This window comes from Primulina huaijiensis, chromosome 13, assembly GCF_012295235.1.
Source record: "Primulina huaijiensis isolate GDHJ02 chromosome 13, ASM1229523v2, whole genome shotgun sequence".
Taxonomy (NCBI): domain Eukaryota; kingdom Viridiplantae; phylum Streptophyta; class Magnoliopsida; order Lamiales; family Gesneriaceae; genus Primulina; species Primulina huaijiensis.
The window spans coordinates 1,669,704-1,676,782 of record NC_133318.1 but is presented as its reverse complement, the minus strand read 5'-3'; the positions used below and the strand labels follow the sequence as shown (position 1 = coordinate 1,676,782).

At 36.5% G+C, this 7,079-nt stretch overlaps 1 pseudogene; it reads right to left on the bottom strand.

The window, feature by feature from the left end:
- Window positions 1–288: 288 nt before the first annotated feature.
- LOC140991589 (pyrophosphate-energized vacuolar membrane proton pump 1-like) lies at window positions 289–6,829 on the bottom strand (annotated as a pseudogene).
- Between the last annotated feature and the right edge of the window lie 250 nt (window positions 6,830–7,079).

The following is a 7,079-nucleotide window of genomic DNA, read 5'->3' as shown; positions in this document are numbered from 1 at the left end:
TCTGGTAAAATGCCCACCCGTCACCCAGCAGATAAAGTACATTACATAATTCAGGGATTGGCGACTTACCCATTCAGTGACTTTGATGTTCTCCTGATTGTTGTTCCAAATCCGTGATTAATTTGTATGTGCAACGAGGGACTTTTTAATGATTTCTTTTATTTTAATTGATTTTCTACGAATTTTTTGATGATTAGCATCCTTATTTACAAAATAAAAATAGTTCAAATTTTTTTTTTTTTTTGAATCTATTTTACTGATGAAAGTTAAGAAATAAACAATTTCTGTTAATAATGATTTTTTAGCAATAGTAATAATAATCATATAAAAAAGAACTCGACAGCTATGAGCTAACTTAAAACCTTCCATAAATAAAGTGGTGAAATACAAGAGAAACGGGTACAGGCTGCAAGGACGAAAATGGATGATGCCAAGACACTCCTTTTTGCCTATTCATCTGTACCTCATATCTTAAATAGGAGACCACCATGAGCGGCAAAGAAGGGAGCAAACACGAGTGACTCAACAGCCATGAGTTTGATAAGGATGTTGAGTGAGGGCCCTGAAGTGTCTTTTAGAGGGTCTCCGATCGTGTCACCAATGACAGCTGCCTTGTGAGGTTCTGATCCTTTGGGGCCAAGGGTTCTTGCATGCTCCGAAGCACCAGCCTATAGAATGTGTGGAGGTAAGAAATCAACGACCCTAAAATGTTATAATGGTACAAATAAAGCCATTTACGCTTACTTCAATGTATTTCTTAGCATTGTCCCATGCACCGCCGGTGTTAGATGCAGATATCGCAATCTGTAAGGATAGAAATAGGGGTTCGTAAAACTGTTGGTAGTTGACAATCGAAAACATTAGTTTAACAGAGTAAATATAATCCCTTAAGGCACATGCCCAGCCGCAAGGCGCCGCTGCACTTTAGAAAAGGGCATGCCTCAAATGCGCAAGTGCTTTAAGCTTGCCATCAATGCAAATGTAATTTATTCTCCATTGTCATTCATTAGTTGAAAAGAACTATGGAATACTGTAACAGAATTCCTTCCGTATACCTAGAGTTTACAAAGAATATGACTTGGTCTAACTCACTCTGATAAGGTTTGCACCTAGCTTTATAACAAGGCAAAAGGACGTGCAAGCTCCATACGCATCTAAATAACTGAGTTTTGACAAGAATTGAAAAATTATACCTGGACACCAGAAACAAGAGAACCAGCAAGAACGCTACGCCAGAAAGGGTCTCAACACCAAAAAAAATTCCAACGATCAAAGGGGTGAGCATGACAAGAGCACCAGGGGGTATCATCTCCTTAATAGATGCATCAGTGGAAATCTTAACACAAGTAGCATAATCGGGCTTGGCACGACCCTCCATGATACCAGGAATTTCATTAAACTGCCTACGAACTTCCTCAACCATCTTCAAAGCAGCACTGCCAACACTCTTCATGGTCATGGCAGAGAACCAGTATGGAAGCATGGCACCCACTATTAAACCAATGAAAACTTTAGGAGTCAAAACATTGACAGTAGTAATTTCAGCTCGGCTCACAAATGCACCAAAAAGTGCCAATGAAACAAGTGCAGCTGATCCAATGGCAAACCCCTGAGAACAAAGGCATCAAGTTGGTTTAAAGTTAAAATGGCCATTAAATTCATGTCTTAGGGTATAACACAGAAAACCTGAGTCTATGTGAGCTGACAAAAAAGGCAGATAGTTATTCCCCCCACATAGCAGTAGCCAGACGAGACCGAACAATCGTCAGTTTAGGAAGTGATTAGAGAGTTTTTAAAATAAACTGAAAGATATTCTACTTCTATTGAGTAATCTATTAGTTAACAGAAAAAAAATGTTTACTATTATATTAAATATGTAAATATCTTGAGACCTGAGAATGTTTAAAATGAAGTAGGAAGCATTGAAATCAATCAACTGATAAATACAAAGCAATCTCTCGCCGCTCTTGAACATAAAAATTCTGGGTGTGTAGAGTTTTTACACAGAAATATACTTGATAAATGGATTAAATCGTGCAATCCAATAGAGCAGCAAAAGAAAGATATAAATACCTTCCCGATTGCAGCAGTGGTGTTACCAGCAGCATCAAGGGCATCAGTTCTCTCACGTATTCTATGGCTCATGCCAGCCATCTCAGCTATTCCTCCAGCATTATCACTGATCGGACCATAAGCATCAATGGCCAACCCCGTGGCAATTGTGCTCAGCATTCCCAGGGCAGCTACCGCAATACCATACATCGCAGCAAACGAGAAACTTACGAATATACTTATAGCAATCGCAAAAATGGGAATTATAACTGATTTGTATCCCAAGGCAAGGCCAAATATAACATTGGTGGCAGCACCAGTTCTACAGGAATCAGCAACATCTTGCACAGGGCTGAAAAATATATTTAGAAAACCAAGTTATAACAATAAAAGAACCAACCAGTAAGATGAAAAATAATGATCAATCTGATATATGTCAAACATGTAAAAGGAAAGGAATTAATATGTGCACCTGTAAGCATTGCTGGTGTAATATTCAGTCACAAACCCAATAATAAGTCCAGCCCATAGCCCAACGCAAACACAGAGGAACAGTTGCCTGGAAAAAATTCCTAAATTTTCTGAAGTCAAATCAATCCAACCAATTTAAAATTGGATTTAGATAGAGGATAGAAAAGGATTGGTACTTTTTCGCAATGTAACGTCAGAAAAATTTGAATCACAGCATACGGTTATCAAAGTGAAGATAAACAAAGCACCAGATCCATCAGTAGATAAGATGGGACAAAATCACGTTCTTCAAACATGTTTTGACACTCTAGGAAACTAAATGGACCCCCAATTTAATTGCAACTACGAAGGAGAAAGGGATTCCGTGTCCATTAAACACCCATACAAGATAGCTCATTCAAGTGAGAATTTGAAGATAGAAATATAAGATAGAAGTATAACTAGTTTCCTTCTTTCAACAGCTGAATCAGTCCTTACCAGTTCTTCACAACTTTTTGGGCACCAAAGTTGAAGATTGTGAAGGATGACAGCAGGCAAGTCCAGGTGACAACTGCAATTCCCACAGTCATAAGAAGAGTGGAGATGATAAGCTGCTTCTTCAGTGCTGGTTCGATTTCCTCGACAGCCTTGATTTCAAAAAAGTCAGTAGCAAAAAGGGTTGTGATTAAGCAAACAAGGATTCCCATGGAACTTATAAGCAAAGGATAGCACATTGCAGTGAAGTCATGAGTTATTCCAAAGGAGGATATTGAGGCCACAACAAGAGCAGCACATGATGATTCAGCATATGAACCAAAAAGATCAGACCCCATTCCAACAATATCTCCAACATTATCACCAACATTATCAGCAATCACCTGACAAAGGAAAATTAAGCTGTTCACTATATGTTGCTTTTGAAATAGTAATTTCAAATAAATACAGTAACTTACAGCAGGATTTCTGGGGTCATCTTCAGGTATGTTCCTTTCAACCTTTCCGACTAGATCAGCACCAACATCAGCAGCCTTTGTGTAGATACCACCTCCAACTCGCCCAAACAAAGCCATGGAGGATCCTCCAAGACCATATCCAGTAATTGCCTCAAAAAGGCCTTCCCAATCATCCCCGTAGTAGAGCTTGAAAATATTTATAGCAATTTAAAGAACCAATAATCCATTTGCAGCAAGGAGAAAACCCATAACTGCACCAGATCTGAATGCCACAATAAAAGCTTTCCCGACGCCTTTCCTAGCTTCCAATGTTGTCCTCGCATTTGCATAGGTTGCAATTTTCATCCCAAGAAAACCAGAAGCGATGGAGGTGAGAGCACCAAGCAAGAAGTATACAGCACTGAAGACAGCAGTTGCAAGAGCTGGCTTGCATAACTTCTCCTTGTCATAAGTGCAAGACTGGCTCTTTGTGCTGAAGCCCTCAACTGAGCCCAGGAAGAGGAAAATGAGGATTGCAAAAGCAACCATGAAAATTCCGACATATCGATACTCGGTAAAGAGGAAAGATGTTGCACCTGTTAAACAAGAATAATATCTGTCTCAGCTATAACAAGCAATATGTTAAATAGGACAATGACATCGAATGCAAAACAATGTGAACAATTATGAACAAAATCTCATACGAGCATAAAGGTCCAAATATTAAATAAAAAGTATATGGCAAGCAAATCAAGTATGATCCCAAATTAGTAGTGTCAAAAAATTTAACCATATAGCATCTTAACTACTTCAATATAGAAAATATATATGGCAGTGACAGCACAGCTACTAGAATAGTAATCCACAACTATGTTTTCTAGTTCGCCTTTTGTTATAGCATACATTTATTTAATTAGTAAAGTTTCTCCCTTTTAAATGCAGTAATTTATGTTCAGAGGATTAAATAGTGTTTTTTAAGTTCACATGAATTTGGAAATTATGATGCACCACCATGGACTTGCAAACACTCTTGTATGTCAAAATATAAGAACTCAAATCATTCACTTTTCGAGTCTCGTGTAAAACTCCATGCCAATCCAACTAGCATTTCTATTGAGGACAATAAAATTATAATTTTTGAGTAATCAGATACACAAAAAAATCGAAATAGTTAATGCTTAACTGCAAGCACTTAATACACCAACGTCAAATGATTCCATCTACCAGAAAAAGTAGACGCGATATTGAGAAAACTACATAACAAAGCCGATGGATAAGACGTCACACAGCACCATATCTGGTAGTGTACACATGCAGTACAGTAAAATATTATTATTCATATATGATGTAGTATAGTAATGTATCAACAATACTTCTCACACTAAGCATAAGTTGAAAAACCAACAAATCCAGTCGTTTCTGCTTGAATAAGTAGCATAGTCAATAAAATACTATACAATTTCCAAAACCTTAGTAAACATATAAAAATGCAATTAAAGAGTGAGGACATATAGAAACAAATAGCAGGAATTCTAACATCTATATGCAAATCAAGCGTAATCCCAAATTAGCAGCATAAAATATTTTAATTATATAGCATCTTTAAATACCTCAAAAAGAAGATTGACACAGCAGCAACATCAATTTTACCAGAGAAGCCATTAACAATCAATATTATCTAGATACTCAATTTACATAGCATTTAATTATCTAATTACTAAAGCTGCAACCTTTTAAATGCAGTTATTTATGTTTTCATTAGTTCACATGATGTTCTTTTTCCACATATTTTAGAATTTATTAATTAGTAATTAATGATGCACCACCATGGACTAGCAATCACTCTTGAATGGCAAAATATAAGAATTTTAAATAATTTACTTTTCAATTTTCATGTAAAACTTCATGCCAGTCCAACCAACATTTCTATCAAGGACAGTAAAAACATAATTTTGGCGTAATCAGATATATAAAAATGTCGTAATAGTTAATGTCCAACTGCAAGCACTTAATACACCCACGTCAGATGATTCCGTTTTCTAGAAAAACTAGTAGCAACAAAGAAAAAGGTACACAACAAATTCATTGGACGAGACATCACACAGCACCATATCTTGTACACATGCGGGGCAGGGCAGTAAGATATTCTTATTCATTTATCATTTACGATTACAATTATGACTAAATAAGTTGAATAATCAACAAACCCAGTTGTTTCTCCTTGAATAAGTAGCATAGTCAATAAAATACTATACACTTTCCAAAACCTTGGTAAACAAACCAACTAGCAATTAAGTAATGAGGCCACTTAGAAGGAAACATAATAAAATCAAATTTTTGACCATCACTCGGTGCCAGCTAATCAATAACATTATTCAAATCCAACCACATTGCACCAACCTTCTAATTAAACCCTATTACACTGAAAACTCATCATCAAGAAAATCCAACAAAACAAATTTTATCCATCATATTTTATGTGATTAAGAACTTATGAGAACATAAAATAACCAAAATAGAGAAGAATATTATTTCTTTGAATCCATAAACGTATTATACAATATAACTTAATCCTTACTCCGCAGGGCACTAATAGTGCATACTATACTAGTTTAAGATCGTTCTGACAAACTGTGTAAATTAATAAAACTGCTAGATCTATACATTTGACAATTCATTCGTATTGAAAAAGTTCGATTTGGAATTTAGGGAAATTTGAAACACAAAAAGATAAAAGCTAAAGCTGTCATCCTGCTGCCCAGAATCACCTCTGCCAAGCAAAGAGCTTAAAGAGGCTTCTTGATAACCAAAGACGAGCTTATAATTTTTAATGATAATATATATCAAGAACTCAAAAGTTCCTTCTAAATCTTTAATTTTTCAGCTCTCCACAGTCAAGTCGCAATAAAAATCAGCAATAACAAGAGCAAGAAACTTGACAAGCACACAAACACATAGAAAACTTATATCAAAATAACTAAAAATTAGATCTTGCTGCACAGGAACACTGAAAAACTATTCTGACCCTACGAGATGGCGCTCTGGATGTCGGCGCACTTAGCTACGACGCTTTGGTCGCTCATCCCATCCTCCTCCTCTATCAAGTAGTCATTATACCCATTCTTCCCGTTGTTAGCAGCAGACGCGCCGCCGCGTTCAGTGGACAGCTTCACACGCGACACGAGGACCCACTGAATGAGCGAGAATGCTATGCCGATGACAGCACAAACCGGAATAACAATCTCCGTCCCCAGATCTGGTAGCAACGCCGAAGATACCATTCTCACCGCCGCAATAACCAGAGTCACCAGAAACCGAAAAATATATTTGTAGTGAGAGAGTATAGATGAAGGAACACAGAGAGTCACGACTTCGGAGGTTCTGAAAAGATGGACGAGGGAATATTTACAGGAAACGGGGAATCTTAGTATGCGTGCGAGTCGATGGCAAATATTTTAAAATTCTTTTTTTGTTTGAAAAAGTTTTTGGAATATTGTAAAACGTAATGTTTAAACATTTTTTTATATATAATTGTTTGAATATATAAATAAATATAAATAGAGATGACTATAGATGAAGTTTGTCGAAACTGGAGATTTCGATTCGATTCGATTCGATAAATTATGAAACACACATACATATTTC